The sequence below is a fragment of the Rhinopithecus roxellana genome, chromosome 15 (assembly GCF_007565055.1).
Source record: "Rhinopithecus roxellana isolate Shanxi Qingling chromosome 15, ASM756505v1, whole genome shotgun sequence".
Classification (NCBI taxonomy): domain Eukaryota; kingdom Metazoa; phylum Chordata; class Mammalia; order Primates; family Cercopithecidae; genus Rhinopithecus; species Rhinopithecus roxellana.
Genome location: NC_044563.1, coordinates 41,909,374 through 41,924,706, shown reverse-complemented (window position 1 = coordinate 41,924,706; position 15,333 = coordinate 41,909,374). Strand labels below are relative to the sequence as shown.

The following is a 15,333-nucleotide window of genomic DNA, read 5'->3' as shown; positions in this document are numbered from 1 at the left end:
ATTCAATTCTAAAGGACTTCATGGCTGCTTCAATCAGATTCTTGCTGTCCAGTGTGTTGACAATGTCAGGTAGAAAACTGACTTTCAAATCTTCTAACAAAAAGTTGCTCACAAAAGCACGTGACCTGGTGAGCCTGATTTGGACTGTTTTCCGTAAGGCAGTGTTCATACCTATTTCTAGATGTTCAAGTAGCCCTTATAGCAATTTTGGTGAAAAGACTCAGCAACTGTATTCCACCAACCACAATGATGTGAATCTGGACTTCACCACTGTTTGGTAGTAGGAAACTTATTTTGCACCACTTAGAATTTGGAGATGCCAAAATCTGAAGGGAGCCTGACACCAGCCTGACACATGCAAAATCTGTGTAGCCATCTAGATGGATGGGTCACTGTTTATGTCCTGGCTTTATAAGATCCTCCATATGTGTCAGGCCTTGTGATATGAGATGAATGAAATGTATGTTTTTGTAATCTGGCTGGTGCAAGCTGATCTTTCACGAACATAACTAGGTCTAATAGATCATTACTGTTCTTCTGAAAATAGGATTTTGTCCATCTGTATTTTGTTTCCCAATTACCTGCTATTTGTGCTGTTAGAATTTACTTTGCCTAATACAAGATATTTTTTAACATCAAATTTTGTATTTATATTTACAAGAGATTTGTATCAAACTAAATCCATACGCTTGGGTGAATTCACATAGGTCTAGCAAATGTTCTAGAATTAGCACATAGCAGAAGGATACATGCATACTTCTATTTGGTCTGATTAGTGGTGCCATAACAGAAATGGAAGCCTTTTTAATCAGTCTTTCAAGGTTTTTTTTCCTATGGTTTGGGATGGGTAGTATTGTGTTCATATATGTATATTTAGATAAAGTATCTAATGTAAATATTTTCATTATGGTATAATAGTCCAAAACAGATTTTATTTTTGCATAAATCAACCATTAAAAATAGTCATAAAATAGCGAATGGAAGAAAACAATTTTATACAAGTAATTTCACCAATGGTTGTATATTAAATTCATTGAAACACAACTAAACGCTAGGTGCATCTTTTATGAGAGACTTCCAAAGATGGGTTGTTTATTTCATTTAATATTTTACAGTTGTACATATTCAGATAAATAATGGCTGGATAGTTATTTAGCAATGACATTTTAAAAGGAGAGTGAGACTTTACTGGCTTCTCATAGTTTCTAGATAAAGAACTCCTCCTTTCCATGTTCTGAAGCCTGAACCTGCCCCTGCAGCCTCATTTTCCATCAGACCACTGTCATTCTTGTTACTTTAGCTTCAGTGGCCCTGAGCTCAACTACATTGGACTCCTTCCACCCAGGAAGCCTTTGCATCTGCGCTGTCACTGCAAGGAAACTTTTTTTCTATCTCACTTTGCCAAGTTAATGTATTCCTATCCCTCAGATCTCAGTTCTGTCATATCTTCATGAAACCCCTGTGTGATCTAACATTCAGCACCTCCCTCCATTACAGACCCTCAGAGCATTTATTGCTCTTTTATTGAGCTTATACTCTCTAATTCTAATTATATATGTACTTGTGTGATTCTTCCATTATGATACATTTCATTCATTAATCTGGATATTCTAGTAGGACTGAAAGTGTTTATTATTGTTCACTGTAATTTATTTCCTATTTCTGCTCTACTGTCATCAGTAAACATTTTTTTGAAGAAAGAATGACAAATCTAGAATGGCTGCACGCAGTGGCTCATGCCTGTAATCTCAGCACTTTGGGAGGCTGAGGTGGGTGGATCACGAGGTCAGGAGTTCAATACCAACCTGGCCAAGATGGTGTATTGTTTCTCCTAAAAAATACAAAAAAATTAGACAGGAGTGGTGGCGGGTGCCTGCAAACCCAGCTATTCAGGAGGCTGAGGCAGATAATTGCTTGAATCAAAGAAGCGGAAGTTGCAGTGAATCAAGGTCTTGCCATTGTACTCCAGCTCACATAACAGAGTGAGATTCTGTGTCAAAAAAAATTATATATATATAATGGGAACTCATATCTGAAATTTTAGAGTTTAAAAATGGAGCAGTAAAGCAAACTTTTAAAATTGTGAGGGAATTGTTTGTGGAATAAAACATTACTTAATGAAATAATTATTTCAGATGTAATGTCTCTGAACAAGGTATGTCAGGCCAAGGTTCTTACATTTCACTCCAGAGTCATCTAGATTCTCTTGGGCTGTAAGCCCCCATTGTCTATACTTTATAAATGCAGTCAGCCAATGTTACACCCTTCTGTGTCACCTAATCTTCCATTTCCACTTCTCTCTCCAGAAAGTATCTAATCTCATGAAGTGGTTGTGGTCTTAGGTGAGCCTAATCATTTAAAAATCAAACTTGTCTTCCAAGATGGCTGAATAGGAACAGCTCTAATCTACAGCTCCCAGCGTGAGCGTGCAGAAGACAGGTGATTTCTGCATTTCCGAATGAGGTACCAGGTTCATCTCAGTGGGGCTGTCGGACAGTGGGTGCAGTACAGTGGGTGCAGCCCACCAAGTGTGAGCCTAAGCAGGGCGAGGCATTGCCTCACCTGGGAAGTTCAAGGGGTCAGGGAATTCCCTTTCCTAGCCAAGGGAAGCTGTGGCAGACAGGATAATTGGGACACTCCCACCCTAATACTGTGCTTTTCCAATGGTCTTAGCAAATGGCACACCAGGAGATTACATCCCGCGCCTGGCTCAGAGGGTGCCACACCCACAGAGCCTGGCTCATTGCTAGCACAGCAGTCTGAGATTGAACTGCAAGGCAGCAGTGAGGCTGGGGGAGGGGCGCCTGCCATTGCTGAGGCTTGAGTAGGTAAACAATACAGCTGGGAAGCTCCAATTGGAAGTGGGTGGAGCCCACCACAGCTCAAGAAGGCCTGTGTGCTTCTGTAGACCCCACCTCTGGGGGCTGGGCATAGCTGAACAAAAGGCAGCAGAAACCTCTGCAGACTTGAATGTCCCTGTCTGACAGCTTTGAAGAGAGTAGTGGTTCTCCCAGCACAGAGTTTGTGATCTGAGAAGGGACAGACAGCCTCCTCAAGTGGGTTCCTGACCCCCTAGTAGCCTAACTGGGAGGGAACCCCAGAAGGGGCAGACTGACACCTCACATGGTCGGGTACCCCTCTGAGACGAAGCTTCCAAAGGAACAATCAGGCAGCAACATTTGCTGTTCAGCAATATTTGCTGTTCTACAGCCTCCACTGCTGATACCCAGGCAAACAGGGTCTGGAATGGACCTCCAGCAAACACCAACAGACCTGCAGCTGAGGGTCCTGACTGTTAGAATGAAAACTAATAGAAAGGACATCCACACCAAAACCGCATCTGTACATCACCATCATCAAAGACCAAAGGTAGGTCAATCCACAAAGATGGGCAAAAAACAGAGCAGAAAAGCTGAAAATTTAAAACATCAGAGTGCCTCTCCCCCTCCAAAAGAACAGAGCTCCTCGCTAGCAATGGAACAAAGCTGCATGGAGAATTACTTTGACGAGTTGAGAGAAGAAGTCTTCAGACAATCAAACTTCTCCGAGCTAAAGGAGAAATTTTGAATCCATCCCAAAGAAGCTAAAAACCTTGAAAAAAGATTAGATGAATGGATAACTAGAATAACCAGTGTGGAGAAGTCCTTAAATGACCTGATAGAGCTGAAAACCATGGCACAAGAACTACAAGACGAATGCACAAACTTCAGTAGCTAATTCGATCAACTTGAAGAAAGGGTATCAGTGATTAAAGATCAAATGAATGAAATGAAGTGAGAAGAGAAGTTTAGAGAAAAAAGAATAAAAAGAAATGAACAAAGCCTCCAAGAAATATGGGACTATGTGAAAAGACCAAATCTATGTCTGATTGGTGATGAAAGTGATGGGGAGAAGGAATCAAGTTGGAAAACACTGCAGGATATTATCCCAGAGAACTTCCCCAACCTAGCAAGGCAGGCCAACATTCAAATTGGCCTGGTCAATTTGATGGCCAATTTGAAGGCCAACATTCAAATACAGAGAATGCCACAAACAAGAAATGGGGAAAGGATTCCCTATTTAATAAATGATGCTGGGAAAACTGGCTAGCCATATGTAGAAAGCTGAAACTGGATCCCTTCCTTACACCTTATACAAAAATTAATTCAAGATGGATCAAAGACTTAAATGTTAGGCCTAAAACCATAAAAACCCTAGAAGAAAACCTAGGCAATGCCATTCAGGACATAGGCATTGGCAAGGATTTCATGTGTAAAACATCAAAAGCAATGGCAACAAAAGCCAAAATTGACAAATGGGATCTAACTAAACTAAACTAAAGTGCTTCTGCACAGCAAAAGAAACGATCATCAGAGTGAACATGTAAGGTACAGAATGGGAGAACATTTCTGCAATCTGCTCATCTGACAAAGGGCTAATATCCAGAATCTACAAAGAACTCAAACAAATTTACAAGAACAAAACAAACAACCCCATCAAAAAGTGGGCAAAGGAGATGAACAGAAACTTCTCAAAAGACGACATTTATGCAACAAACAGGCACATGAAAAAATGCCCATCATCACTGGCCATCAGAGAAATGCAAATCAAAACCACAATGATATACCATCTCACACCAGTTAGAATGGTGATCATTAAAAGTAAAGAAACAACAGGTGCTGGAGAGGATGTGGAGAAATAGGAACATTTTTACACTGTTGGTGCGACTGTAAACTAGTTCAACCATTGTGGAAGACAGTGTGTCGATTCCTCAAGGATCTAGAAGTAGAAATACCATTTGACCCAGCCATCCCATTACTGGGGATATACCCAGAGGATTATAAATCATGCTGCTATAAAGATACATGCACACATATGTTTATTGCGACACTAGTCACAATAGCAAAGACTTGGAACCAAACCAAATGTCCATCAATGATAGATTGCATTAAGAAAATGTGGCACATAAGCACCATGGAATATTATGCAGCCATAAAAAAGAATGAGTTTCTGTCCTTTGTAGGGACATGGAGGAAGCTGAAAACCATCATTCTCAGCAAACTATCGCAAGGACAAAAAACCAAACACCACATGTTCTCACTCATAGGTGGGAATTGAACAATGAGATCACTTGGACACAGGAAGGGGACCATCACACACTGGGGCCTGTCATGGGGTGAGGGGAGGGGGGAAGGATAGCATTAGGAGATATACCTAATGTAAATGACGAGTTAATGGGTGCAGCACACCAACAAGGCACATGTATGCATATGTAACAAACCTTTATGTTGTGCACATGTACCATAGAACTTAAAGAAAAATAAAAATAAAAAAAGAAATCAAACTTTCCAGAGAAGACATCTCCAGAGAAGACACACTGAATATGCAGCTGCTAGGCTTCAGGCACCCAAGAATTACTGCTTACTTGGATATCTGCAAATCCTCCAGATATGAGACTATTCATAGCAGATTCTGGTGTGTATCACAGTTGCAATAAAGCACTTCCTCCTCATTTACTCTAATAAAAATACTTTAAACTTACTTCCCAGGGTACTTTTGTCCTGTCTAAGCTAACATGTAGTTATCCCAGCTTTCTCAGTTATTTAAAATAACATCAATATTTAAAATGTCTATAACTAGAGCATTTACAATGTATCGGTTTGTGTTATATCAAGTAATTATAGTTTGTTTTACATTGAGACAGACTGTCATTCTGTCACAGGCTGAACTGCAGGGCACCACCATGGCTCACTGCAGCCTGGGTCTTCTGGACTCGAGCCATCCTGCTGCATCAGCCCCCTGAGTAGCTGGGAATATAGCATGTGCCATCATGCCAGGCTGATTTCTAAAAGAATGTTTAGTAGACATGAGGTCTCACTATGTTGCCTACACTGGTCTGGAACTCCTGGCCACAAGCCATTCTTACACCTTAGCCTCCCCACGTGCTAGGATTAGAGGTGTGTGCCACCATGCCTGGGCTCCTTTTGTATTCTACCATCTTATGCATCATTTGACATTTTGGATCTCAAAAGTTATAATTCCACAGTGTTCATGTAATTATGGAACCCACAAAGAGCATACAATTGCCAATATATTATGTACATGGAAGAGTCTTTTCTTAACTTCAATTTTAATATTTAAATTGGCATATATTTATTAACTTGTTTCTGAGATTCATCAACTTTGTTGCATTCAGTGAGTTATAGGATTATTTTGCATAAATACACCAAATTTACTTAGCTATTCTACTGTTGAAGAATATTTTGGCTCTAATTTGGAGCTACAATAAAAATTGAGGCAAAAAGGATTTCCATTTACATCTCCCCAGTCATGAATCAATTTCATTTATTCTGTGTCTTTGACTACACACAATTTTATGTGACTTTAAATTTTGGTATATTTTTATGGGGGCCTGTGTTACAACTGGTGGATTAATTCTTATTTTTGTAAGACTAAGGAAAGTGAGCACTTTTTTATATTTGGCTAGTTATTTATGTATCCAATTCTGTAAAGGGTCTGTTCAGATATTTTACCCCATCTTCTATTGAGTTCACTGTCTTTTTTAATTACATTTTAAGTATTCGTCATGCACATGTATATATTTTATTTTATGTATGTTGGGGTGAATATCTTTCTCCACTACTAGTTTGCATAATGTTTTTTTGAAACACAGAAGTCATCATTATCAATATAAATGAATTGTTTTAATTATTAATTTGTGCCCTGGTTAAGAAATCCTGATGAGAATATTGTTTCAGGTTCCCCTTCCTTTCAGGACTTGAATCTATCTGGAAATGACTGTGTATGTTTTGAGGTAGGGGTCAATATTTAGTTACATTTTTCCAATATTTAATTAATCCAGCATTGGTCTGATCACCTTGTGTATTTCAATGTAGAAGAACACAACAATAATGAAGGATTATTTATATCTGTAGTGAGAATTCCAAAATGAAGCCGAACATAGAAGGTCAAATAATATTATCTCAAAGGATAGATTAATACAATGAATCATGATGGATAAGTGTAATATAGTCAGATAAAGAGGAAGAAAAACATATCCCAGTTATCATTGAGACTTCACTCCAAGTTTCTTTGCATGAAACACAAGCTCCTGACTGTCTTCCATTGATTTCTACTTCATTCAGACATGTCTGTCATTTATTATTTCACTCAGTGACAGTCAGAAATGAAGAAAAAAAAAGAGAATATACTGTATGCTATGGTTATGAGTAATGATTTTTCAAAAACTAGTTAATAAAGAACCAATACATATACTTTTAGTGTTTTCAGCATATTTAATAGTAACACAATAAATGAGTTTTGATAACATTAGAAGGCAGTTCAAGACATAAAATAGAGCCTATTTGTTGTGTATGTTAAGGCACAAGGAAGAGGATTTCGTGGAATAAAGGGGTTCCCACAGCATGTGAACACATTTCGGATTTGTGTCTGATCAGAAGTGAATACAGCAAAAGATAGGCCTGAGAGGAGGTGAGAAAGAGCAATTAGGGATGGTGTATATTAGGGAGCTTTGATTAACATCAACGAAGCTCACAGTCTTAGCCTCATAATCCAGGAATAATCCTACTAGGCTGTTAGGTCTTGGGATATATTGCAGCATAAGTGGGGAGGTGGTAAAGAGATGGCATTGAATGTCATTCTTAACACACCCAAGAAGAAAGAGTCCCTCCTCTCCATCTATCTTCTCATTCTGATTCTTCTCTTTCCAATATGTATCACAGACAGACACCAAAAGCCCAATTCCAAGAGTCCCCCACATGGAACTCCCAGTAATATTTGCCAGAGGTGATAGTCTGAGCACCCCATGCAAGAAAACTTCTAGGTGTTGCAGTGATATAGGGCACATCTTGATGGTCACATCCAACATACATGCTTCCCAATATTTCATATCAAAAGATATGACTGTTGGACTCTTCATGATGCAGAGTAGTATGCACTGCAAAAAAAAAAAAGAGAGAGAGAGAGAGAGAGAAAACATGCATAGACATGTGTAAATTAGAAAAAAAGAATTGTTCTATCAAGATGTTACTTTACCAGGAAATGTAAAGTCAGAAAGACAGTTTCATTGTAACTTCTAGTAAAGTATAGAGATGATTAATATTATATACAGGACAAACAAAACCCTAACCACAGATATGAATTTTTTTTGAAAACTTACATATTGAGAGCCAAATGTGAGACCAGCTTCTTTCAATCCAATTTTCAAAGTAAAATGTACACATTATATGCCCTAAATGCTATGCTGTTATCAAGATTGTTATTTAGAAATGTTTCTTATTCTTAAAAGCTAGTGCTATCATTTTGATGGAAAGAATGTGAAGATTTTCACTTACTCAAGAACTGCTCTAGATATCTATATAAAAATGCATATGTACATGTTATAAGTGATAATTTAAAGCAGATTCCTGCAAAATCTTTGACCAGTCTCTCTGTGGTCCTCCATGCTAGCTCTGGACAGAAACTGGATTTTAGACTTAACATGTAGCTCCTCATATTGCAATTAAATTGAATGTATTTTCATTTGTAATTTTACTTATATTCACAAAATGATTTCTTCCTTTTATTTTTACCCATTAATTCAAATGTTTGCAATATATGAATATATACCCATTAAAAAAATACAAAATCCCCAAGAATCTCCAGTAAACTATATTCCCCCGAAGAACAGTTCTTAGCAGTTCAAACAAATACACTAAAGAAATGTACAACTTTTTATTTAACATTAAATAATTCACCTGCATTCTGAGCATTATTTCAATTGCTCCTTTTTGAAATTTGCTACCCTACTCCTTTTTCCCATTATATAACTCAATACATATTATGCCAGAAAGTATTTGCTTTTCACCATCTTTCAAACTTAATACTATAAATGTGACTATAAATAGACACAGACACCAAAGGGGTGCATGGTTATATTGTTCACCTATGTCTTAACGAAGTAAAATATTTGATAAAGGATGAAATATTACCTATGTGATCCTAACAATAATAATATTTAAAGTGAGAGTGCTGCCTGTGGGTGGAGACTTACCTCGGAATTGGTTGAGCCTGTCCATCAGTCCAGCGATGGGCCCTGAACTGAGCTCTAGATTCAGAGGCTGGGGCTTATGCAGCAGTACGGACTCACTCGTGCAAGGAAAAACCTGCAGTTACCACACCTACAGCCATAAAATAAATAAGAATCACTATTTGTATGTAAAAGACATTTCATGAGAATCCTTTGAATCTACACATTTGATAATTCAAAAATTATTACTTCCTTTTTTAAAATTAATTATTATTTAGAGTTTCTAAATTTCAAAGCATGATGGAAGAGTCTAAGTCAGAATTCAATCTGATCTTTCTTTTTTTGCCCCAAATGTGTAAATTTCCCTCAGCTTTATGGCCTTGAGAATATTTAGAATTGAAATTCTGAGTTCCACTTCTTGGCAGACTCCCCGGACATCTTTGAAATAGCAGGGTTCTGTGGAGACCGCTGTATCCACTGCTTCCTTTTCAACATAAAGGATGTGAAACTTGTTCTAGGCAGGGAGATCTGCCTTTTAGCAAAGAGCTTCCCTAGAGACTTATACACTTCTAACACTCCACAGTTTTTTTCAATCTATTTTTCAGAACTCTTAACTGATATGTATATATGTATAAAAAACAAAACATCAACACATTTTCACTGCTAAAATACTTCCCCCTCTTCTCTCCTGCTTCCTCTGGTGACTTTCTTACCATCCACAAAACAAAACTCTATCTTTCACCTATGCAGGATTTTAAGTAATAAAACGAAAGCAGGAATAAAAATGTTTGTTTTAGTTCACTCTTCTTGTATTCATTTATTTACTTTTTGGCCTTGTCTTTTAAGTTGTGGGAACGAAAGTAGATGCAAAAAAAAAAGTGATATCAATATCTTAATTATTTATGCCATGAGCTTACTAGAGCCTTCTTTGATATTTGTGGAATCTGAAAGAACATATGCAATAATGTAGGTACACACTCACCTGTGTAATGTCTCCAAAACCCTGTAAAAAAATAAGAAAGATTTAGTGCATTTCACAAGATGCATCTTTCACTAAGTTCAGTGTGAGATTTGTATTCAGTTTCTGAAGATACTATTCTCCTGCCGTCTTCTTTTCTTGAAAGCATTTTCTTTTTTTTCTGTAATGAAAAACCCAGTCAGTTGTATTATCATTAATTAACATCCTGGGAAAGTCTGAATCTTGAAGACATTCTATAAATAAGTGAAGGGAGAAGAGGCCCAAAGGGTCTATGCTCTGTGGTAACCTCGCAACACCTACTCAGTCATCTTCAGCTGAACCAGTTACCCAAATGAGTGGACCCAAAGGAGTGGAATGTGTTTTTGGAAACACGTCATGGAAATAAAGGTAGGGAGATGGATTTCAGCCATGAGGAAAATACCTATACATGTGAATATTCAAAAACCTGAACCACATTGTGGGTTCGTACCTGAAGTAGTTTCATATATGGTTTATGACACATTTCCTTTAGCTCCTCATACATTCCTGTTAAAAATCTCCCTCCTATGAGCCATTTTGGCTTTACCTAAATGACGCTGATGAAAAATATCTTTTCCCTTCTTTTTCAGCATCTCCAAATTATGTTTTTCTTCTTCATGGTGAAATGCAGGCATCTTCTGATACTCAGCTCTAATTGCTTCTAGCCTTAAATTCACATAATCCTGCAACAATAATGGGTTAATCAAAAGAGAAATGTATTTATCTATCTCCTATGGAATCTCACTGATTCCTTTTGTCTCTTGAACATCCAATAGTTTAGACCTGAGTCTTGCCAGTTCTTAGAATTCACAAAATTTTATTCCTTTTCTTTCTTTCTGCATAAAGATCAACATAGATGTATCTGACAAATTATATTAAATTTATTCAAGATAATGTGTTTTCTAAGGTAGTTGGAAATAAAAAAAAAAAAAAAAAAAAACACAATTTGAATTTCGCTATTCCAGCCCATATTATTGAAAAGTAAGAACAGTTCATGCTTAAGAGTTGGAGTATAGAGCTATAGTTACTAGAAAGGAAATAATTATTTCTGTTTCATTGACACATGGCAAGTTGCGTAAACTCATTCTATGTGAAATGACCTTAGACTAGCATGTCCAGCTAAATGCATTTCACCCCGCAAAACCTATCCTAATAAGGTTGCATTTATGATTTGGCCATCTTTGTCTCTCTGAATTCATTTCCTTCCATTCTATCTCTAACTCATCCCAATCTGAAACATAGACTTCTCTGTGGTTCCTCAGGCCTCCAAATATACACAGACTCAAAATTACTGCATATTCTCTTCTCTCTAACTGGAAGTATATGGATATATACAAATACACAGACACATACATACATATACATATATACACACTCATGGTCCACATATATATCCCTACACACATTTCTGTTCCCTCTCCTCTTCAAAACTTTGTTTCAATTTGAATTTTTCAGTGAGACATTTTTCTGACCACCCGTTATAAAATTCAGACACTCATCTCCAGTTTCTGGCCTGTATTGTCCTTTTCTACTTCCCTGCTTGATTATTCTCCAACAAAAAAACTTACAACACTCAAGTACATCATTCATTACATGTATTTGCATATTGACCATTTGACTCTCTCATTTGGATTGTATGATTTGTGAGAACAAAAGTGTTTCCTTTCTTCTTTACTAGTATATTTTCTAATTTAATATTCAACATAGACTAGATTCTCATAAAATACTTTTCAACAAACTAATATTAGCTATCATACCCTCAAAATATACATCCACAAAGAGAAAATTACTTATAATATTTTTCTGAAGTCCTCAGAGTTCTCCTTATATTTAGATACTAGTTCCCATATTTCTGGTATGTTTACACATCTCCCTCAAGACACAAATCTGTGTTTCTCACCACTTTTCTCATCATATGTTATGTATTATTCAATATTAATTAGTTGAGATTCCTAATTTCATGATTTCCCTAGATTTCCCCCGTCACTTTTTCTACCTCAAATTTTCCATACAATTCCAAATACTACTTGTCCACCAGCATTCAGATTAATGCTGACCCAGCCTCAGAAGGTTCACTTGAGCTTTCCATGACTGCCAAATAAATCTTGTGCCCAGCATTTATCCAACCAGCACATATAGAATGCTGTGAGAAGTATCCCAGATTCTTGTATCTCTTGGTGTATAGCTACAAGTTTATAAGGAAACAAACCAGCATGCTTTGGGTGACATCAGTGGTTTTCTTAGAAATCCTACCTAATAAGCATACTATTCTATATAAGAAATGAGGCCACTGTGTCTCTCTCTCTCTCTGTATATATATATATATTTTTTTTTTTTTTTTTTTTTCTGAATCCCAGAAACAATACAGTTTGCTATCAAGTTCCTAGTTTGAGAGTCACCCATTTGCCCACCATAAGTTCCTGGAGAAGGGAGAGTAGTACAGGACTAACCTTCCAGTATCCGGTTCTGGTGGTTTCCATGTTCAGGTTTCTGTGATTTTCACAAGCTTCTTCCCATAAAGACTGCATTTTCTTTAAAAGCTTCTCCTGCAAAAGAACCATAAACTGAAGCACCAGTGCAGACTGTGACACAGGGAGGGAGCCCAGAATGAGCGACAGATAAGCCCCTAGTAAATGGCATTTCCTTCATTTCCCTTCATGTTTGTCAAAGCCCAGAGGTTTGAAGCTAAGAAAGCCCAAACAGAGCTGCTTAAAGGGAGGCAGAGTTGGCTTGATCCAATCTCCAAGAAAATAGACCCACAGGAATTTCATGTGTCCTTTATGGAAACAGATGTTCGGAGGCATCACTTACTCGATGCTCCTCAGCAGCCCACTCAATGGGACGGTGTCTGTGATCCCGGTGCTCCTGAGAGCTGGAGCACAGCAAACAGAGCAGGCTCTTGTCCACGTCACAGAACATCTTCTTTGTCTCCCTGTGAGTGCCACACATTTGCTCCTCAGAGCTCAGGAATAGCCAGAGACTGGCTTTTCTGGCAAGGGAAGCCATCTTCTTCAAATGAATGTTGGTTTTGAGGTTTCTCTGCTGTGTTGACTTTCTGCATTCAGAGCACTGAACAAGAAGTGGGATGTCTTGCCAGTTGAGGTAGAAACAGGACCTGCAAAACCTGTGCCCACAGTCCATCCTGACCGGGTCTTTGGAGTAGTTCATGCAGATGGGGCAGGTGAGCTCCCTCTGGACGACTTGCAAAATTCCAGAACTCATGTTTCTGGGGAAGACAGAGAAATGTGTCATTTTGGGGCCTGAGTTGATGAAAGGCTTCTAAACATGTGGAGATATGTGATAGCTATAGTTTCTTCTCTTGACAGTGTTCATTAAAGTACAACAAACTATTTCTTCTGTTACAAACTTAAAAATTCACACACAGAGGGATTCTCCCGGCTTTAGAGTAGATATTACTAACTAGATGACTCACAGTCCCTTCTTGTCCTAGTTCCTGTCTGTAACATACTACTAATCTATTCATTAACCAATTTTCTGAATGTGAATCTGGAAACTGGGTTTTGATTCTAAGTGGTCAGAACAAATCATAGTTGTCCCTATTTTTCTTTCAAATAACTGATGAATGACTATGAGAGAGTGGGAAAAAACTGCCTGGGCTAAAGAATATGAGAAGATGGACAGAGGGTTCTATGACTTATTTTTAGAGAGGGACGCAAAAGCTGGGCAGCAAACCAACATGGCATAAGTTTACCTACCTAACAAGCCTGAATGTCCTGCACAGTTATCCCAGGACTTAAAATTAAATTAAATTACATTAAAAACAAAAACCCAAATCAAAACAAAATAAAAAAAAACCAGCCAACCAACCAAATAAAGAAAAAGACTGCAATTAAACCAATCAAGGTTTACTAGTAGAGAAAAGAAAAATTATTAAAGATATTGGGTCTTTTTATTTTCGTGCAGATTAAATTAACTTCCTCTAGGGCTGTGAAAACTCTGAACTAACATATAGGAGGTTTCTGTTAGACTCAGAGAGGTGTAATTATATTTCCATGGGGTGATGGTGAATTTTAGGTATCAGTCTGACTGGATTAACCAATACCTATAGACCTGGTGAATCATTGTTTCTGGGTGAGTCTGTGAAGGTGTTTCTAGAGGAGAGAGACATGTGAGTTGGTGAGCTGAGTGGCAGCCTCATCCCTCAATGTGTGTGGGCACCATCTAATAGGCTGGTAGCTCAGATATAAAGAAAAAGGCAGAGAAAAGGCAATCTCTTCCGTCTCTCTCCTGAAACTGGTCCTGAGGCTTTCAGACTTGAGCTTAGCCAGGATACCAGTATCCTCAGGATGCCAGCTTCAAGACAGCCTATATTGAAACTCCTAGACTCCATAATCAAGCAAATTAATTTTCCTGATGAATTCTGTCCCATGTAGAATGATGTATAGCTTGTGCACAGATGTATGTTCTGAGAAATGTGTCAGGTGTTTTTAGGTTTTTTTTTTTTTTTTTGACAGAGTTTCTCTGTGTCACACAGGCTGAAGTGTAGTGGAGTGATCTTGGCTCACTGGAACTTCTGCCTCCAGGGTCAAAGCGATTCTCCTGCCTCAGGTGCCTGAGCACCTGGGATTACTGGAACGTGATACTAGGCCTGGCTAATTTTTGTATTTTTTTTGTAGAGACGGAGTTTTGCTATCTTGGCCAGGATGCACTTGAACTCCTGGCCTCAAGTGATCTCTCCGCCTTGGCCTGCCAAAGTGCTGGAATTACAGGCACGAGCCACAGTGCCCAGCCAGGCAGTTTTATTGTTTTAATATGATAGAATATACTACACAAACCTAGATGCTGTAGCCTACTACACACCTATGGTATACACTATAGCTTATTGTTCCTACAATAGGCTACAAACCTGTACAGTATGTTCTGCACTGCATACTGTTGGCCATTGTAACACAATGATAGCTACTTGTGTATCTAAACATATTTAAATACAGAAAAAGTACAGTAAACGTATTGGTATTATAATCTTATGGGACCATCATATGTAGTTTGTGATTGGCCCATGAATATATCCGCACACATATACATATATGTCCTATGGTTCTGTCTGAAGAACCCTGACTAATACAGAAACTATAAACTTTGTTTTGGCAATTCTAAGTCCTTTACACTGCTTTGCTTGATATCACTTCTGAATTTAAGTGAAAGAAGTGAAAAATATTAGAATTACAAATATTTTCCAAAGCTCATCTAAGACATTTTAAGAAATTTTTCACAGTTTGATAAGATTAAGACTCAAGTGAGATGACAATCACAATCACATATCAAATTAGGTCTTGTAAATTTATTTGGTCGAAAAATTGTGTTTTGA

At 37.8% G+C, this 15,333-nt stretch overlaps 1 pseudogene; it reads right to left on the bottom strand.

The window, feature by feature from the left end:
- Positions 1–7,432: 7,432 nt before the first annotated feature.
- On the bottom strand, positions 7,433–13,226 carry LOC104677797 (annotated as a pseudogene).
- Positions 13,227–15,333: the final 2,107 nt, after the last annotated feature.